General features: G+C 43.7%; 1 protein-coding gene across 1 annotated transcript in view; it reads right to left on the minus strand.

Annotated features, from left to right (window-relative positions):
- ACVR1 (activin A receptor type 1) overlaps positions 1-20762 on the minus strand; it is a 117712-nt gene that overhangs the window by 69710 nt on the left and 27240 nt on the right. The window contains exon 2 of the mRNA XM_080928016.1: positions 19667-19762. The gene's annotated coding sequence lies outside the window, so the exon portion shown is untranslated. The remainder of the gene's footprint in view (positions 1-19666; positions 19763-20762) is intronic.

Raw genomic sequence — 20762 nt, forward strand, 5'->3', positions numbered from 1 at the left:
AGAAATTGTTGGATTTGGTCCACCTTCAAGCAACATTCTCAGTAGCAGATAATACAGTTTAAAGACCCCTAAAACAAAGTTGGGGACTGAGCCCCATTCCCGCTCTGGTCTCCTATTAAACTACAACCCCTACAACCTGTCATCCTTACCACATGGACTTCCCTACTGCACTTCAACGGTGTTCCCATTCCCTTCCTCCATCCATCCTTCTCTGACTATTATCACATCTTTCAGGTCTTTCTCCTTCTAATTCTTGGGTCTTTATATTTTATATCGCTCAAGATGGTGCCCAATTCTGTACTGTAGAGTAGACTTGTCCCCACACCAACTTAAAACCAGGTGCAGATTACATATCACATCCTTCTTTCATCATACTTAGTATACTGTTGGTGCTCAAAAGTTACAGGATGAAAGTCATAATAAACTTTACGTGTAATTAAATGTTTACTGCCAAATGTTCCAGGCTATCTAAAGACCTGAAAATGGAAGTCAAAACTGTGATGTGCTCGAAAGATAAAATATTTGGTAAGGAGGTTGAAGAGATGGCTCAGTAGTTAAGAGCACTTGTTTCTTTTGTAGAAGACCAAGGTTCAGTTCTCAATACCCGCATGCTGGTTTATCTGTGACTCCTGTTCTAGAGGATCCAATGCCTTCTTCTGACATCCACAGGCAGTAGATACACAAATGGTGCACACACATATACATTCAGGTGAACACATATACATTCATGCACATAAAATGAATACATCTAAAAAACTAAATAATTTTTTTAAATAAAGAAGTTTGCAAAGATAGTAAAATAGAGTTCCAGTGTTGAACAAATCCTGAATATCTTAGGTCCTCAAATGTCCCATGTAGAACCTTCCTACCTACACATAACCTTCATTCAGTAAGCAACCTGGGCAGAAATGAAAGTCAAACCAAAATGGCTGTATTCAAAACCTTGAGCCATTTAAAATATAATACAAACTAAAGAACCAACTAAAATCTGTGCTATAAGATGATCATAGAATAAACAACAACAACTCGAACTAGACTTTTATGAGGCCTAAGCTTTTTTTTTTTTTTTTCCTTAAAACTTTGGCCAATGTATTTGCTTGGCTATGAGTTTTAGCCACTGGCAGCTAACCAAACCATGTGAAAACCTAACCCATAAATCCTGACATGTTCCTGTGAAGGAGGGGAGGGTGGCCTCAAGGGGGGAAAAGCGAGAAATCTAATCCAACTTTCTAACCTCAATGCTGGCTACTTACCATGGTCTTAAGTTTGTTGTATGTAAGTTTAGAGGAGCATGATTGGATTTAGAAATCCACATGGAACACCGGTTCCTGAGAATGGACCAATGCAGAGAATTCCTACACTAGGAAAATACACAGCAGGAAAACAAAACCAGGACAAGTCTCAATTCTTAGCTTCCAAACATTGAGAGTTTCTGTCTTTCTTGAAATAATCCCCTAGCTGTACTTTCTACCTACCCAGCCGTATTACCTAAACAAATGACAGCACTTATTAATGAAATTACCTAAAGAAGTAGGATATCCTATAAGAACATAGACTTGGAGGTAGGCAAGCTGTGACCTTCCTACATCATTTAACCTTTGTCAGCTTTCCCCACATGAAACTGTAAATATAAATAGCTCTCACCTTGGAGAGCTGCAAGGAATCTAAATCAGCCAGACACTCGGCTCTGACACTAGTTCATCACAGTATTTATGTTGCCCAATTTAATCTTATCAACTACAGCAAACATGAATGGGAGTACAATTCCTTTTATACATAAGAGAGTTACATTCAGACACTCTAAGTAAGTGACCATGTTCATATTTCTCATAACCGATTAAGACCAGAAACCATATTTTTCTGACTCCAAAAGTCTATGCCCTTAATTGTCACCAGCTTAAACTGTCTCTTAATATTTATTTATTTATTTATTTATTTATTTATTTATTTATTTAGTATAGAACTGAATGTTCAGAGTTGATTTTATTGGGTTCCCTTTCCTAACTGGGTAAAGTATCACAGTAAGAAAATGATAAAACCTACTAACTCCAAATAATAGCACTAACCACTTGCACAGCACCATCCTGTCCTTTAAGTCCAACACAAAAGTCCTTGGGACTGGATGAATAGCTCAGTGGTGCAGCCTTCAAGTCTCCTTTAAAATTAACCTACTCTGGCTATGGGGATAAGCAAGAAAGACAGGTCTTGTCTACTGTTACTAGTAGAATTAATTCTAGATGGAGGTGGGGAGGGCAGAAGGACTTAACCAGTTCCTAAAATTTCCAACAGCTCAATGAAAAAGGAAAACGTAAGGCACACGCTCTGAACATCAGCAGCCCTAAAGGTCTGAGAAGGAGATGGAGAGTGAGCAAAGGTTGTTCACCACCGCCGGACAAAGAGAGGGGTGTGGAGCAGGGCAGATGCTTCCTTACTTTCAAAATATTAACAAAATTTAATCTTTGGATTTGGGGGAAAATTATAGGTATTTCTAAAAATTTCTCTAGAAACAAAAAAAAAGCCATTCTTAAATTACTTCCAAACAAATCAGATATGGTTACATACACCTGGGTCACCTCAGCTATTCCGGAAATAAGGAGAGCTTAAGCCAGGGATTGAAGACCAGCTTGAGGAGCACAATATAGACCAATCTCAGAAATAATAACAACGATGATGATGACAATAATGATTATGATAAAATCCAAACTTTTCTTTCTCGCAGACACAAGAAGACTCTGTTAAAATAACACAATATACTTGGTGGCATTTACAAAAGATTATGGCCTATAAGAAATATAAAAGTCTGGTAGACACTTGCAAACATTATGAATAGTATTCTAATACCAAGCAAAATGGAGCCCACAATCTGCTTTTATAAATAAGAGTTTTACTGGAACAGACACATGTGTTCATTTTACATATAGTGTGTTGGCTGCTTTCACACTGAAATGGCAGAGCTGATAGTTGTGACAGCATCCTTATGGCTTGCAAGACGTAAAATATTTACTATCTGGCCCTTCGGAGATAAAGTTTGTTGACCTATACAATAACCTACATTCAAATCCACGAGCTACGTTAACAGTAGTAGTACACATAGCTGAACATTAAAGCTGCCAAGTTAAAGATGTATTTTGCTTCTGAAACTTATTTCTTGGAATGCCACACTTAGGATTTGTATACAGTATGCTATGCATATAAACTGGTTTTATTTGCAAGGATGACTCACCAAGACTAGCAGACTGGGCCACAAACACACACTTAGAACATAGCAACAGCTACAAGCAATCGTGACTGAGTCTCTCCTACGTGCCTCTCCTGCTCTGACTCCAAAAACTGTCAATCTATCCTACCCTTCAACCCACAGGGCCCTTTTAGCCTTGCTTCACATTGACATCAACAGATTCCTCTCATCAACTAACGCCTCTGTGTTGATTCCTTTAACTCTCATAGAAGACTTACAATACATTTTCCATTCCCTTGATAACTGAATTTCTTAGATTCTGAAAAAAAAAAAAAAAAAAAAAAAAAAAAAAAAAAAAAAAAAAAAACAGATATAGTACACTATCCAAGAAGCCTCTGGGAAGAATTCAATCACAGAAGTACCACCCTCCCTGCAGGCATACATGTATGGAGGAGTAGGAAACAAACACTGGATTTCTAAGAGGAGAAGAGTTAGGGAAAGATGGCACAATGTGAAAAATAAAATCTTTGGGGTGTTTTAAGGTAAAACATGTAAGTCTGCCCCCAGCCTAGAACAGCCAAAGATACAAGGATGGCTGAACACTCCCAGGGACTTGACTTAGGGCCCAGCTATCAGAGAGACTCCCCTCTAGAATTTAAAGTATAATTTGGCTGAGAAGGGGGACTCATGGTGGATTACTTAATTACACAGTGTAATTAAGTACCAGACTGCACTTCTGAAGATAACCTGCTTATATTTTGTAACCTCCAAACTCTCCACTGAAGTGGTTTTGGCGGTCCATCAAAATCCTTTTCATTTGTCCAACCAAAGACCCACTTACTTGTGCCAGAAACATAAAGAGGTTCAAGGATGAAACTTGAGAGAACAAAGGCGACAGGCCATAGTAGAACTCCAGGCTTGCACCAGAGCCCTGTGTTGAAGCCCAGCCCTGCCAAATGTCTGTCACGTGGTCTGACCCAAAAGTTCATGCAGCCAGTCTCCTACAGGCAAAGCCAGCATCGTGATGTCCCTGCAGAGCGGCCACATTGGAAGGCGAGGGCACTAAGTGGCTCATTACTATCAGCTTACAATAAAGTCTGCACTTAAGGCGTGAAAACAGCAATGAGAATCATATATGAAAAAGGCTAAGACCTGACCACTTTGATCTATGGTTGCTGTATTTAAGTAGGTATCGTAAAAGGTTCCACACAAAAACCTGAAAAGGGGGACAGGAAAGACTGAGAGTCCAATGTCTACCGGCAGAAGCTCAAACAAATTCTTAAGACCCTAAACAAGAAGGCTACAGACCAGGGCTGGAGGGGTGGCTCAGTGGTTAAGAGCACTTTCTGCTCTTCCACAGGACCCTGGTTCAGATCCCAGCACCTGCGGGACAGCTTACAACCACTCATAACTCCAGTTCCAGGGAATCCAACGTTCACTTCTGGCTTCCATAGGCACCAGACATACATGGTATACAGACATGCAGGCAGGCAAAGAACTCATACACATACAACAGAATAAGTTAAATAAGTAATCTCAGTAACAAAGGTTAGAGACTAAAATGCAAGCCCACCCCCACCCCAAGCTTACCTCCTCACTATGGAGGGGGTATGACTTCAGAGAGGAATAGTCTAGCAAGACAGAAAGACACCCCTCACAGGCAACCCACACAGCTCACACTGTTCCACGATTCCTCATCCCTGGTCTCTCCTCTTATCTGTGCCCAAAGGTGTCTACTATTTTAGCACGTGTGTTTGGATGTGCATGTGCATTCTCCCAACCCACTACCCCTGAACCAAACCAGACTAGAATGGCAAGCAGATTCCTTTTCAGACTGTTGGATTCAGCTTTCAAGAGTGCATCCCACCCCAGCACTACCCTCCCCCACCGTCAGGTACCCATGTTTTTAACTGTTGACTCACCGGAACACAGTAATCCTTGATGATTACCTTCACACAGAACAACATCCAGGCTTTCATCAGCTCCTGATCTCAAAGCACCTTCACAAAGAGTTCACAGTGATGCCACCCACTGGGCCAGGACCAGATTTTCTGGTTTTCTAATGGGGTGTCTGGCATTTTGGATCTACTCAGCTTTATTCTGGGGTGCTCAGGAAGACACTCCAGAAAGCAGGGGGACTCGGCATTCAACATCTTGCTCATTATCGCCAAACGCCTGGTCTAACATTGCACTAGATTGAAATCTATAGGGTTTAGACAGAGTCTAAATTACAGAAAACACAAAGGCACTCACAATGGCAAACTCAGACTTAGAGCCACCGTGACATGTCCTACCCTGAGCTACAGACTCAAAGCAGAAACATAAAGAAGCAAGGGTTCCTGAACTTTACTATATGCATGTCAGTTACTAACCTAAATAGCCATCAAGTCACTTCCTCCCTAAGCTTCAAAAGTGACTGGAGAACGGTCCAACGCTCTGTCCTATTTGCTTTCATTCGGAATTATTATCTGCCCACAGGCGTATAGACATAGAGACATTCCCACGGCTACTAAGGCAACTGACCCTATGCCAAGAACACAAGAGTAAGAGAGGGAGGGCGGAAGTCCAATAAAGTTAAAAATAAAATATGCACAATGATTTATGCAACCTTGCTTTTGCATGTATGTGTTCACCTCCTTGTAGTTGTGTCAGACACGCTGTAGACCTTGTAAGTGGTTGCCAGTCCTGTCATGAGCAATCTAAACAACTACCCCGAAAGCCTCTTGATGAGAGACACAGCCTCAATGCTAGGGATGCTGCCAGACACTCATGACCCCAAAACTTAGGATGCTGAAACAGAAAGCTCACTCCTGGTTAACTCTAGGCCAGCTCGAGCTACAAGATGAAAATGCTTTCTCAAAAATAAATAAAATAAGGAGAAACATAAGCTCTTATATATCATTTGGTTTGGTTTGCTGTTGTTTTGAGACCAGGTCCTACGATGTCTAGCCCCAATCCCTGGCTCCTCCAGCCTCCCAAATGCTAGGATTATAATTGTTCTGGCTCACTTGCTGATGTTAGGTTTTTATAATTGGGTCATATCCTTTCCAAAACAAATCAGCAAGCACTCTCGTCAGCCCTCTGTACAGTGAGTTTACACAAAATAAAAATCAAGAATCAATTGATGGTGATATCCGGGGGTGGAGGGTGGGGAAAAAAGCAAGAACCAACCCTGCATTTACCACTGACTGCATAGGTATGCACCCAAGTCATTCACTGGAGCTTCCCATCTCTGTGGGGTTACACGTGTCTTAGCAAGGTCTAGTGGAGCAAGCACGAAGCCAGTGACCTAATGTCCCTCTGAGCCTGTGCTATGTGATTCTGGGAAGTCACTTACCCTCTCTGATACCTACTGCCTCTTACTATGAACCGCAGTCTCCCAAGTCAGTACACTCCCCACTAGCTCAAAGCTTCTCTACTTAGATGTTTCTTTTACGATTGCTAGCGGGATTCTTTAAGAATCACACTAAAAAGGGATACTCTTTAATTAAAGATGGTTTTCCAATCTTCTCCTGTACTGAGGACAGCAACAACCCACTCATAAAAAAAAAAAAAAAAAAAAAAAAAAAGTAAAAACATTTTTCATGTAATGTAGCTGTTCTTAACTCAAAAGATTTGCTTGGAATTTAATTTGCTTACCAATTGAGGGATAAGTGAACAACAGAACCCAAAGAGATGTAGGGGGAAAAAAAACAAAAAAAAAACCTGGATGCCTGCCAGATTCAGCCCCGCACAGGCAGCACCCCAAAACGAGGCTCTGTTGATATCTCAACCACCTGTGTGATTGGCTGCCCAGAATGACTTTTTCCTGGAAATCCGGCAAAGCCCACTGGTTTGGACCAGCTTCAGATTCACCTGCTGAAGCCCCAAGTCCACACGCTCTCTAAGATCCATGCCCTCTCACCCGGCACTCTCTACCGCCACCACCGCAGCACTCAGAACCGTCTGTCAAAGACAAGCTGTATTTTCACCTGCAAAACATCAGAAACCATCTTATAAATGACGACGGCTCCTTAGCAGACGTCGATGAATCAACTGGTATATCCCGATAATGGATTCAAAGCAGAAGGAAACCTCCAAAAATATAAACGATGAGAAAGAGCTATGCTAATGGCATGAGGGAAGTAGGTCTTTTGGAATCCTCTGTTTAATGTTGTCTTCACTTTTAAGTCAAAGTAATGTACACACACACACACACACACACACATACAATACATACATACATACATACATACATACATACAATATATACATATACACATTCCAGTGCTAACTTAATAAAAGTGAGCTACAGATAGTTTTTACTTTATACAAAAAGGTATAAACACTAAAAATATACACTCACCCATGGCTTCCTACTCACACTGGAAAGCAAAGAAGTCCCATCTATTCTAGTAGGACCTAATCTTTCTAAATCACAGAAGAGGGCAGGACTGAGGGGCAACCCTCAGACATCACACTAATGATGCACTGTTACTGGAAATTAAGATGCTGTCAGTAAAATTAAGGAAGGAGATGCTTCATCTTACAAGAAAACTGCTCATTTTTTTTCCCTGAAAATTATTCCTGAGATGGTCACTTGGAGCCATGCCCCATACAATTCCTGCACCAGGGCCGTCTCTTGTTGGCCTCCTTCCAGTGTGTTTACCAAACGGGAAGTAAAGGGTCTGCAGCGAGAAAAGTCGTGTATTATGGATTGTAAATAACAACACCTCATGTAGAAAGACAAGTCTGTGTCCCTATTATGAGTTGGCAAAATCATTAGCAAGGGGGGCCAAGTAGAAGGAAATCAGGTTATTGGGGCGCATGTCCTTGAAAGGGACATTGGCACCTTTATTTATCCCCTACCCTCACTCCAACACCAGCAGTGAACACACCTCTGCCATTCACCATGTTTTCCATCAAAACCGACCATGCGACTTTAAGTCTAAGCAAGCACAGAATAAAACTGTAAGCCAAAATAAATCTTTACTTTTTAAGAGCCAGTCACCTCTGGTATTTTATCTTAGCAAAAACAAAAAAAAAAAAAAAAAAAAGTCTGATTAACACATAGCATAACAACAGTGTGCTCACTACAGTTTCCCCGACGGTGTCTGCAGTGCTGTGTGTATCTGTAGATTATGGGAGGGCTACAGGCTGGTATAATTAACATGAGACAGCATCTAAGAAAGGACTCATGAGATGTTGGGAAACAACTGAAAGAAGGGATGGGGGGCCTGTAGCTCATCTACCAGAGTTGGGAGAAGCCCCTCAGGAGGCTCGGTTAAGTTCCAGTGATACTTCAGAGAGGAGGTAATACGGGTGAAGGGCTGGAGATGATCCTATTTCCAGAGTACTTGCTACTACCAACAGCACATTCTCTTTGCTACTTGCATACCCGGTTTCCATATCTCAGGCAACTTTGTATCAGTAACCACAAAGCACAGGTGTTTGTTTCCACACTTTCATTTCGTGCCATTAAGTATTCAGTCCACTAACAGGATGACAGGTTCTTGATTTGGGGGTTATTATTAATTACAGTAGTTTTGCACCCGGCCTCATTTTGATAGGTTCCTCTTAAAAAAATGAAACCTGCCGGCTCTTGGTGGCATTCACACTCTTCTTCACCACCTCCGTCTTCCACACCTGTGCTTAATTTACATCAGCACCAGCTGAAGCGCCGACTTTCTGGTCATTTGCGATGTCACGTCACTGAAGACGCATCTTACCTAACAATTGATAGGAAAGATCTATATTTATCACCAATAACCCAATTCCCAAAGGCGACAGAATGACTAATGTAAATTAGAAAGCCGCCCAGGGCCTTGTGCATGGCAGGCAAAGCCTACACCCCCAGTTCAGAACCTCATTCACAGAGTGGTTTGGTTTGACTGCTCAGTTGTTTGAGAGTGTTTCATTATGTATCTTGGGTTGTCCTTGAACTTGCTGTGTGACCGTGGCTGGCCTCAAACATGCAATCCTCCTCTTACAGTCTCCGAAGTACTGAGATCAGACAGATAGGCATCACCACAACCAACTTCACAAAGGTTTTTGTATTACTCCTAATTAAAACGATCTCTCTTTGGTTCGTTTTTGTGCCAGCTTGGCACAAGCTAGTGTCATCTGAGAGGAAAGAAGCTCAATTGAAAAAATGGCTCCATAAGATCTGGCTGAAGGCAAGCCTGTAGGGCATTTTCTTAATTAGTGATTGATGTAGAAGAGTCCAGACTATTGTGGGTGGGGCCATCACTGGGCTGGTTGTGCTGATTTCTGTAAGAAATCAGGCTGAGCAAGCAAGCCATGGGGAACAAGCCAGTAAGCAGCACTCTTCCATGGTCTCTGTATCAGCACGGGCCTCTAGATTTCTGTCCACTTTGTGTTCCTGCCTTGGCTTCCCTTGATGGACTGTGATTCAGGATGTGTAAGCCAAAAAACTTCTTTACTCCACAAGTTGCTTTTGATCATGGTGTTTCATCATAGAAACATAACCCTAAGACACAACCATGGGAGTGTGTGTGTGCATGTGTGTGAACTTTATGCTACACCTGAATCTAAGAAGAAATGTAAGGAGTGAGATATGGGTCAGCACTTGCCCAGTACATGCAAGAGCCTAGGTTTAATCCACACAAACATCAGATAAAATGCAATGCTTTAATTCAAGAAAAACTAGAAATAATCTGGCATCCCATTGTTTCCCCATGTGCTAATGCTCTCAATAATGTCCCAACAGGAAGACTATAACAACTAACCAGCACCATCTGCACAAGTTGGTTTCCCATATCCTCCGGTCCCTGGTGCCCAGAGACCATCTGAGTTTAGTTAGTAGGCAGAAGAGAGGGGGTCAGGCAAGGATTATTCAAAACAGCAAGGTCACTGGACATGGAGCCTACTGGTCCTACTAATGGCTATATGGGAATATGGTAGGTAGTCTCAGGAAACGCAAAGTGGAATCTTATTGGGCTAGACATGGCAAACAGCTCATACTCTTGGAGCTGCTTCCATTGAGACAGGATGTGAAGGGCTGGAGACATGCTCGGTGGTTTGGAACTGAGCTGGTTCCCAGCACCCATGCTATGCAGTTCACAACTGCCAGTGATCGTCCCTTCCACACGGGCAACTCACTCACAAACACTTACCCAGTCTTACATCATGCATAATTAACTCCTTAAAGGCAGGACGTGAAAATGCAATGGATACAGAAAGGAAATAGCCTTAGCAGTCTCTCCGTCACTACAGTCGACATTCTTAGAAAAACCCACTGTTTTCAGATGACTAAGCCCTAGTCCATTGCATTTGTCTCTCTGACTTTGCCTTTGTACATTTTAGGTCCCAAAGGGAAGTGTTAAATCTCTGGGGCTTTAGAATGGCTCGGTTTCTTCTACCATCGGCAGGAAGAAAAAGGCTAGCTTCTTAGTTTTAACTTTGAATGTATTAAGGGCCCATGGTAGTCACTGGGGTTTGAGATGGACCGCTTTCCCTTCCTGTGTGTGTACTGACCTTATTTTAGGACGAGACACTGAGTCTCTTAGAACTTATCACCAGCCCTAAGCTGACTTAACACACCATGAAGCTTCCCCCCATTGTTATGCTCTTTGGACACAAAAAAAAAGTGTGGCCACCGGCATGTCTGGAAACCCTTTATTTTCAATATAATGTTGGATAAGCTTTCCAACCACACACACACACACACACACACACACACACACACACACACCAATAAAATATACCTTAATTCTACTTCTGAGTTAAAGTCAACTCCTGGCGCCCTTGGCAAAGACAAATACATATCTTTAATGCTTATCTGCAAGTATTCCATAGAAGTAGGGTCCCGTCTGCACTGAAAATGCACAAGTAAGTTCTCTAGAAAAATATGGATGCTTCCCACCTGTTAGCAAAGGAACCTAGGATATCATACACCCAGTCACTGCACTACTGTTTCTTATAAACAATATGAATTCATGGATACAAATATAATTATACACACATATTTACACATATACATATACCCACATATACACACATGTATACATACACATACATAAATACAGATACACATACATACATATACACACATATATATAAATACCCACACACATATACATGCATATACATATATACATATACATACACACATATACACACATACACATATACACACATACACACACAAATACACACACATACATATATATACATACATGCACACACACACACTGAATCATGAGTGTTTTTTCAATCAGTGGCGTGGTCTGAATGTTTGTGGCCTCCAAAAAAATTTCCATGCTAAAATCTAATCACCAGCCTGGAGGTAGGCCTGGACGCAGCAGATAGACCCAGAGTGTGCTTAAGAAGGATAAACGGGGCTCCCTGGAGCTGCCTTTCGGTCCCCACCATGTGCACACACACAGTACGATCCTCATGTTTTCTTTGGTTTTCCAAGGAAATGGCAAGCACTCTCCTCCCTCACAATCTCTTCTCCTCCCTGATAGCAGTTAAAACCCAGCGTGAGCCAGACAGCCTGAGCTAGGGTCCCAGCCTTGCCGTTTGCTACCTTCAAGGCCATAGGCACTAACTACGTGTTCTTCATTTCCTTCATCTGTAAAATTAGATTAAAACTCGTGCCTGCCTGGCACAGTTATTACAGGAATGACGGGAGTTAATACATATAAAGCTCTCAGAAGAGAGGCTGATAGAGAGAAGCGCCATTTCATGGTGAGTTATCACCATTACCGACACCGCCGCGACCATAACCCTGACCTTTTTAACACTCATTTCCTTCCTTTCCTTAATAGATTTCACTTTTACCAACTTGAAGAAGAAAAGAAAAGAAAAACCTAGCAGTTCTTTCCAACCTGTGTCTGCTGACTTCTAGTCTGGGAGCCACAGCAGAAGGCAAGGAGAGGCAGGTGCTGACTCAGCCCTACTGGATCATCTTTACTTCCACTATGAATAATAAATCACCTGGCAATTCTCACGATGGACTGCAACCCAGCTCTGCCCACAGCCGGGCTAAAACCAATGGTAAAAGCAATGATCTCTCAACCAGGAGTGTTTACCAGCAGAATAAAGGCAACCCTTCAGATTAATGACCACTGCGTGTGCGTTCCTACTCACACCCCAGGCATCCACTAGCAAACAGAAAACTGAAACCAGAGCCCCGCCAGCCAGCAGCCAGCAGCCAGGTCTTCCACACACATTACCATTCTCCATCAACATGGACACACAGCCCTCTACCAGCAATATTCTGGACCCACTTAAATGTCTATGACATATAGAAAGAAAAACAGGCTATCACATCCGGGTACTTGAAACATACAAAACTGACAGTGACGTCCTGGTATCTAGACAATCTGCACTGAAGAGCTACCGTGACGTGTTAGAGGTTATCTAATATTAATCGCCAAATGGGTCACATTTCTACAGAGCCGCCGCTTTGGTTTGCCATCTAAATGAAAACTGCAGGAGGAAAAAGTTAACACGCTTTTCCAAAGATGCCTAACATAAAGGTTCTGTCTAAAAGAGCAGTTTGTTCACAGATCTTACTTTGCCATCTGTAGTCAAAAGATAAACAAAACCATGCTTGGCAATGCTAGGCCTCTTGGTGTAGCCTGGGAGTAGCCTTTGGGGGAGAGGTTTACAGCAAGAAACCCAGGGACAGCTTACATTCAGAAAGCAGTTCCCATGAAAGAAGGGCGGGCTACATCTCAAAGTATTCCTTAATTGTCCCTCCCTCTGTATCTAATCTCTGTCTCCTCCTGCCTGATATTTCCTGGGCATAAACAAATAAGCCTCATTACTAAGTGAGCATATCACCAGGTATTTTCCTCAAGATTAACCTCCTCTAGTGCTAGCCAGAGGGTTCATTTGGTAAAGAGGGCTTATCGCCAAGCCTGAGACTCAGACTTCATTCAGTCCCTGGGACCCACATGGTGGAAGGAGGGAACCAACTCTTATAAACTCTCCTCTGCCCTCCACAAGTGTGTCATGATGTGCACGTGAGCACACACATACACGTGTGCACACGCCAAACAAAAATATTTACCAGGACACAATCATCTCCCCCAGAGTGCCTAGGTATGAGCCCTGTTCTCCTCAACTGCTATCCTCACAACAAAAAAAGGCTTAAACTCTTGGATCCTAGGTCACCATCCCCAGGCAGAATGCAGGGGGACATCCACCTCTGCTGATGTCCACTACAACCGTGTGTCAAAAATACCCAACTGTCGTCACAATATTTTCCTTCCAGATCTTACCGTGAACATCAAGAGAAGACTGACTGTGTTTGTTCCTCAGACTTTGTGTTTCTTTCACAAAATGAAGCTAAGGACGCCGACTTCTCAGAATTTTCAAAACAGAAAGGGGGCAAATTAACCTAGACTGGAAACCTACAGGTAACAGTTATTCAGTCAACTCTTTTGAAGAGAGAGGACCGCCTGTCCTAGCTCTTCAGTACAGTGCAATTTTTCTTTCCTCCTTTGGAAACCTAAAGGCTTTTGAGAAAATATGTTACCCCTCTGGACAGAGCCCAGCGTGGAAGGCATCTAAGGAGGGCTTCCTGTGAGTCAAGGTTGGGGAACATGGAGTGAGTGCCTATGAGACCAACATTTGACATCATTCTCTTATCTTCTAGAATGAGACAATACGGTTGGTTTGTGTGTGTGTGTGTGTGTGTGTGTGTACACGCACACATCACATCCACAGGCCCATCTGACACAACACACAGAGGTCAGAGGACAAGGTTTGTGGGCTGGTTCTTTGGTGAATACCCAGAATCCAACTCAAGTAATGAGGCATGGGGGTCAGCGCCTTCTATTAACCTTCTCATCACCGTGACAGTATTTTCTGTACTATTTGCTTTGAACAGAGAGAGTCAACAACACTCAGAAGCGGAAACAATGTAAAGTGTTCTGTGATACCCATTTCTATGGTTACAAATTTGAACTAACCCAGACATAGTTTAAAAACTGCTAACCAACCAACTTCATTCTCCCATTAAGTTTTAATCAGAAGTGGTTCAATCTCTGGAACATTGAACATTGAGAGGGGTTCACCGTGGAAATTGTGCAAAAGAAGGAGGGGAGAGGATGGAAGGGAAAGGACTTGGGGTGGGGGGGGATAAAGAGGAAAAGGAGGAGGAAAGGGAGCAGGAGGCGGAGTGAGAGGGGGAGGGGAAAGGAACAAAAGAACCGCCCCCCAGCCAATCAGTGACCGCGGCTGCTGGCTGGGAATACTCCCTCCCTCTTTGCAGCTGTTGTCTCCCGCAGTTGGCACGAAGCACTGCCAATCTGGGGCTGGCTTCCAGTGAGCACAGCATTGTTTTATTGGCTACTTAGGCAGTGCACACACCATTAATGGAGTTTTTATCTCCCCTTTTTTCCTGTCAGTACAGAACCAGCCAGACTGACTCTGTCATTATCATTAAGAAAGCTTTTGCTCCTCCCCCAGTCACACGCTCTTTAATCCAAACAACATCTGGGAAACTCCTGCTCTATCCAGTAGAAAGGAAACAGATAACAGAGAAAAAGGTGAAAAAGTACTGGTGGAGACACCACTCAGAAACCAATAAATTCCCAACTTCTCTTGATCCACCCTGAACCTCTGAAAAGCTGTGAGACTCAAAAAGGGAAGGGGACAGCCAGCCAGCGTCACTTAAAACTGTAGCGAGACTATTGATTGCCATTTTGACATGTAGTGTTTCTAAAAATAAAGCAAAATATTTAAAAAAAGCAGGAAAAATGGAGAAGAAAATGATATAATGGGAAACTTCCTCTCTAAGAAGTCCAGTTTTAAGTAAAAATAATATTTAGAAGATCCTTTTTTAAAGTTTTTTTCTTCAGAAAGTGTAAGTGTCTATAAGACATCACAGTGAGTCCATCACTAATGTACGAGCTAACAGGAAATCTAGTGTCATTAAACCCAGATAACACATCCTCTTGTCATGGCCCACCGTCTCCTTCCAAGCTGAAGTGACCTTTTCCTTAGATCTTGCTCTGAGATATCAAGTCCCTACAGGAAAGGTCCACAAAGCCAGCCACACTCCAGTTCACTCTGGTAGAGGAGCTTCCAGCCACTGAGCCCCTGGTCCTTTTCTGTCTTGCTGTCTGGAAAACATGCGTGCTCTGCTCTCAACTATAGGGTCAAACCGGGCTTACAGGGACCCACGTGTGGGTCCTTTCTGCACCCATCTTAAGTAAACAGAACAACAACAATAACAACAAAAACAAAAAAATGTAAGAGATCGGACACACTGGTGCCCGGCGATCCCTCCTGCCCCTCCCCCGCCCTTCCGTGTCTCTAGTGCTCTGCAGAGAAAGTTAGCCATTCACTTTTAATTTTGTTGTTGTTGTTTTTGTTTCCGTTCAGAAGAGGAAAGGAACCGTCACCGAGCTTCGGAGCTACAGGCTGGTGCTCCCAGGAAGCGGTGCCTAACGACAGTCTCCATAAGGTAACTTGATCCTCTCGCAGTGGGAGACTTGAGTAAGCGGTGGCCTCTCTAGGCTTTCGACTTTCTATTGTCCCACCCTGCAGGGCCAGCTGTTTCTGACAGCCAAATTGCTGCATGCTAAGCAATGAGTGCTGTCAGGGAAGGAATTTTCATCTCTGTAATGCACAGGCCTCCGTAGACAAATTATACAGCTTATGGTGCTGGCTGCAGGAGGCTGCTCCAGGCTTGAAATACTGCCAAAACACAGCCTGTCCTCCACCAGTCCCAGCCCCAAGCTGACAGCACAGCCACCAGAAATGAAGCTGAATTGGCCACATACAATTGGAGCATATGTTTTCGGAGACAAATGCAACCTGTGGGGAACAGCCATCTCACACCAGTCTCTGATGTACTAGTGAAGTGTGAGCACTCACCAAGCTATGGCACAGCAAAGAGCCAAGGAGCACAGCATCCTCTGATACCTTGAAAAAGTCAGCCCAGCCTAGCTGCGCATCCCCCAGCTCTCTGCCTCTGGGGAAAGCCAGACTTACCCAGAAGACATTACTACTTCTTAAAAGGCAACAAAATGGAAGAGACCCATAAAGAGTGCTCCCCTGTAATAAAGAAGGGCCTCTACGCGTGCTAGAGTCATTCCACCACAGCTGTCCAACCTGCATCCTAGCTTTTCCGGTAACACCCCCGGAATCCAACATGGGATACCAAAAGCTCCTTTTCTGAGTTCATGCTGAGCAAAGACATCCAGCAGCATGCGTCCTGAATTGGATTTAGGGTGGGATGGGACGAAGACTGACCCACCCACAGTGACTTGCTTTACTGGAGTGGAAAATGGGAACAGGGCAATAAGGGATGGGGACAGGCCCAGGGATATTACTTGTTGAGCATTGGACAGCAGTTGTTCAATGTTCAATGTCAGAATGATTCCCTGAGCTTCCTAGGCCTTGCAAATGCAAACTAAGCATGCACATCCTCCCTCTCTCTCACAGCATCCAAATACACCCCTTCTACCTTATCATGAGAACCGGGACAAAGTCAAATGTTTCCTTGAAGCTCTTTAGCCTGCGGTAAGCTGGACAGCAAGAATGGCCTACTTCAGGCCTTTCTGTGAAGCCAGTCTAGGTGTCTGACCTGAATTCATGGAGAGATGAGCCAGGGAGGCTCAGAATCCGCATTTTCCCCTGGTGTTATACATCTTAGCATGAAGCTAGTGGCTATAGAAAACGGACTGAAACCTAGGCTTAGGTCTGCAATCCCACATGGCTAAGGCAGAAGAGACATCATAAGATTAAAGCCAGCCTAGGCTACAAAATAAAACCCTGTACCAACAACAACAAAACAAAGGACAACAAAAAATAAATAAAACCTCAGCTCACACAGCCCATGCCCATGAGTTCGGCTATGGGGAAGCTAGGAGACCATGGAAACCATGAGCGGAGCAGCAGAGAGGACAGCTCCACCTTGCTGGACACCCAGGTCGGTCACAGCACAAGCACCTGCATGCCAGGAGCCGCCAAAGCTGTCACTCACTGTACCCTGCAGCCATGCACTTTATCATTAACTACTGTCTGGCAGACAAGGGCAGGGTCCAGGTCAAGAACAAACAGAACGTTCAGTCAGAAGGCATAGGCAGACCAGGGTGGACTCCCAACTACTCACAGCGAACTATAAATATCCTCGTGGCTGCAGACCTGGCAGAGCCACAATTCTCTCTCCCCTGCTGGTTACAGAAGCACAGCCAGGACTTTCTCCCAAGAAAGCACAAGCAACCAGGCGTGGCAAAAAATAGGAGCTGTTCATATAGCCTACTCAGCACCATGTTAGGCCTTATGTCTAACCCTCCATCTTCTCTACCCTTGGCTTCTGACCCCCCCAAAATTTTAAATCTCAGTTTGAGGCTGAGAATAAACTATACAATATAAACATGTACGGAGCCCCTGGAAGGAGAAGAAAAGGAAAAAGACCAACCTTGCATTTATCCTGTAAGACAATCACAGAGCCACAGGGTTTATTTGGCTTTTAGGAGGAACCACTCTATTGATATATTCCTGATTGTGAACATTAGTTTTATAAATAAATAAATAAATAAAACAGAACCACCAAACACTCTATAGACATATGCCTGATTATGAACATCACATAAATAAATAGATAGATAGATAGATAGATAGATAGATAGATAGATAGATAGATAAAAACAGAACCACCACAATCCAGAGCCAAAGGCAACGCTCCTTACTTTGACCTACCAAAGTGCTGCATACACACTTGCTCCAAAGTGTGCGCAGATAGCAAAGATCATGCTAGCAATACACTTCACAGAGTGCACAGGGTATTCTGGGCCCTCTGAATTCACTGCCTGTCCTAACCACCACATTCATGCATTTTCCCATCGAGATGCTGTATCTCTGCTATCCTCCCACTTCCAGTGAAGAGGCAGAAATAATATTATTGTACTCAAAATGTAAGCAAAAAGTATATAATCCACAGAAACTTTTTAATGCCAATGTTCACTCTGGGCAGGGGTCTGTCGTGACATTCACCTATTACTAGAGACTGTGCAAACTCTGGGTTTCCTAGTTCAGAGGACAATGTGTTTAATCACACCACAGTTATAGAAGCCCCACAATACAGATAAACCTCTCAGGTTTAACAGTTATTCCTTCAGTTATTTTAGGCTGAGGACTGCCTAGTATGCACAAGGTCATGGGTGTGAACTCCAGGACTACAAAGAGAGAAAGAGAGAGACAGAGAAAGAGAGAGAAGGGAAAAGGGAGGGAGGGAGAAGGGGGAAGGGAGGGAGAAGAGGGGGAAGAATTTAATGCTAATCAAAACACTTCTAAACCAGATAGCCCCGTTGAGTTTGGAGGCAGAAACCACACAGGAATGGTAAGTGAAGTCTCAAAAAAGCTCAGTGTAGCAAGTGGGTCAGATCAGAGAGGCAACTGGTTAAGCCACCCCCCTTCCTACACCCACAGCCACACAGCCACTGCTCTTGTTACTGACATAGCCCTGGAACACCACCAGAGTCAGAGTCGTCCTGGAGGCAGTTGATAGCATTGCCAACCATTTCCTCTGCCTCAGCTTCTCCTGTAGGAGAAATACCAGCAGACACAAAATTCTGAATACTCCTCAGGTACCAGACATTGCTGTGCTAGCGATTTATCTACAAATTATTATCCTGAATCCTCCCAACATACACCGTGATACAATGAGTTATCTCCTTTTTACAGATAAAAACACTTGCGGCTCGTGGAAGCTATGTTACTCCTCTAATATCATACGGCTAAGGTGTGGTAGACCAGCAGGCTGGCTCCACACTGCCTAACACTCCAGGCCACCTGGAACACTGAATTCCATGTATCTTCTGCACCCCCTTTCCACCGGGACACCTCAGCACAGGATTAACACGCTATGGACATGTCCATTGTGATGGAACACTGTCATTCTAAGCAATGGTTACATTACAATCCATGGATTCATCTATTATACTAAAACTTAAGATGAAATTGGCCGCTAAATAACCAGCTTGGGAAAAAAAAAAAAAAAAAAAAAACGGGGTGGAGGCTAAAATGAATCACCTCCGTTCAAAAAAGTTATAGCTTCACTTTAAGAGAATTAGAATGGCCACATCTGGTCAAAGGAAGAACATCTGGGACAAAAGGAAAAACAAAAAAACACTGATAACCTTAAAATTAAACCAAATAAAGCAGACCGTGCTCCCAGGAACGTGACCCACAGCACCTATGCATGCAGAGGTGGGGTAAATCCACCACCCCTAAGGATGCCCGGCTACCCTCTCTGACTCCAGCCTCCGCTGCACAGAGGGAAGTCACCTTCAGGTGCCTACAAGCATCTTCTGGGAAATGGTGGGCAGAATGGTATATCCCCACCATCCCCACACTGAAGGCTGAAGCTAAACTCCACTGGAAAGGATTATTCTATTCCAATGAAACTAAAGACTTCCAAGTGGCAGACATGACAAATTCTCAAGTAACAGTGACAAGTGTGCCAATAGGCCTCCAAGTTCATCCAGCAGACCTCCAAAGCCACTGTCCCAGCCAGCTTACCAGGCTTGTCTCTTCTCGTCAACTGCAACACCACCTTGGTTCTCTTTCCAGACTCTTGCTGAAGGGTGAAGAGACACAAAGGCAGCTCCTCCACTCCTACCAAAAAGGAAGACAAGACATTAACAAAGCAAAACAAAAGGTTGTGTATGTACCCCAGTCCAAAAAAAAAAAAAAAAAAAAAAAATCCATGACTTCACTTCAGGCTAAGGTGCCATTAGTGTCACCTAGAAGTCACGTCCCTCTCCTATTCCTAGAGCATGTGGATGTCCTTATTTGTGGAAGGAGCCCCCTAAAGGTTTGGATGCTCAAGGCTTGAACCCCAAATGGGGGTTCAGAGTTTGGAGATGTGACTGCAAACGCTGATTTCTTCAGTGGATTAATCCACAGATGGATTCACAATTCGATGCCCTTAGGCTGCAGCATATAAGCTTAGCCTAGCGGTAACCAGCCACTAGCGTCTGGGGACACAGAACCACAGTCCACCTTGCCCCTTTCATTTGTTTCCCTCATATATTCGTCACAGCCACAACAGGCCTGACTTACACTGAGCTTTGGAATAGGGTATTTACAAATTAATTACACTAATTAGGTTCAGGATCTGGGGCTGAGATGATCCTAGATTATCTGTGTGAGCCTCATGTCCTTACAGAAGATGCAGAGAGAGAAATCCCAGGAAGTGCAGACTGTAGTTAGCCACAGAAAACTGGATGGGGCTGGAAAGAAGGAGTCTCCCCTTCCGCACCTAGAGCACAGCCCTGCCGGCAGGGTCATTTCACACATCAGATGGAGATAGACACCGTTCCTACCACCAGACGTCATGAAGTTTGCAGGCGTGAGGAAAATAGCCTTTGGGATAAGAGGATGGCGCCTTATGAGCTAAAGGAAGAAATGGCAAAGGAAGAACCAAGCTGGCCAGGAAAGAACCGGACGGAGGAGGGGCTGAACCAGCCTGCAAAAGGAAGACCCAAAAGCTCAATGTGCTCTCACACTAAAGAGCAACCTGAATGTCAATCTTGACTCAACTAGTTTTATTAGCTAATGGGGACTCACTAGACAGGCGCCTTCAAGAAGATAAATTCACAAGGTGCTGTGCGGT

Source organism: Micromys minutus (genome assembly GCF_963924665.1).
Source record: "Micromys minutus genome assembly, chromosome: 13".
Classification (NCBI taxonomy): Eukaryota; Metazoa; Chordata; class Mammalia; order Rodentia; family Muridae; genus Micromys; species Micromys minutus.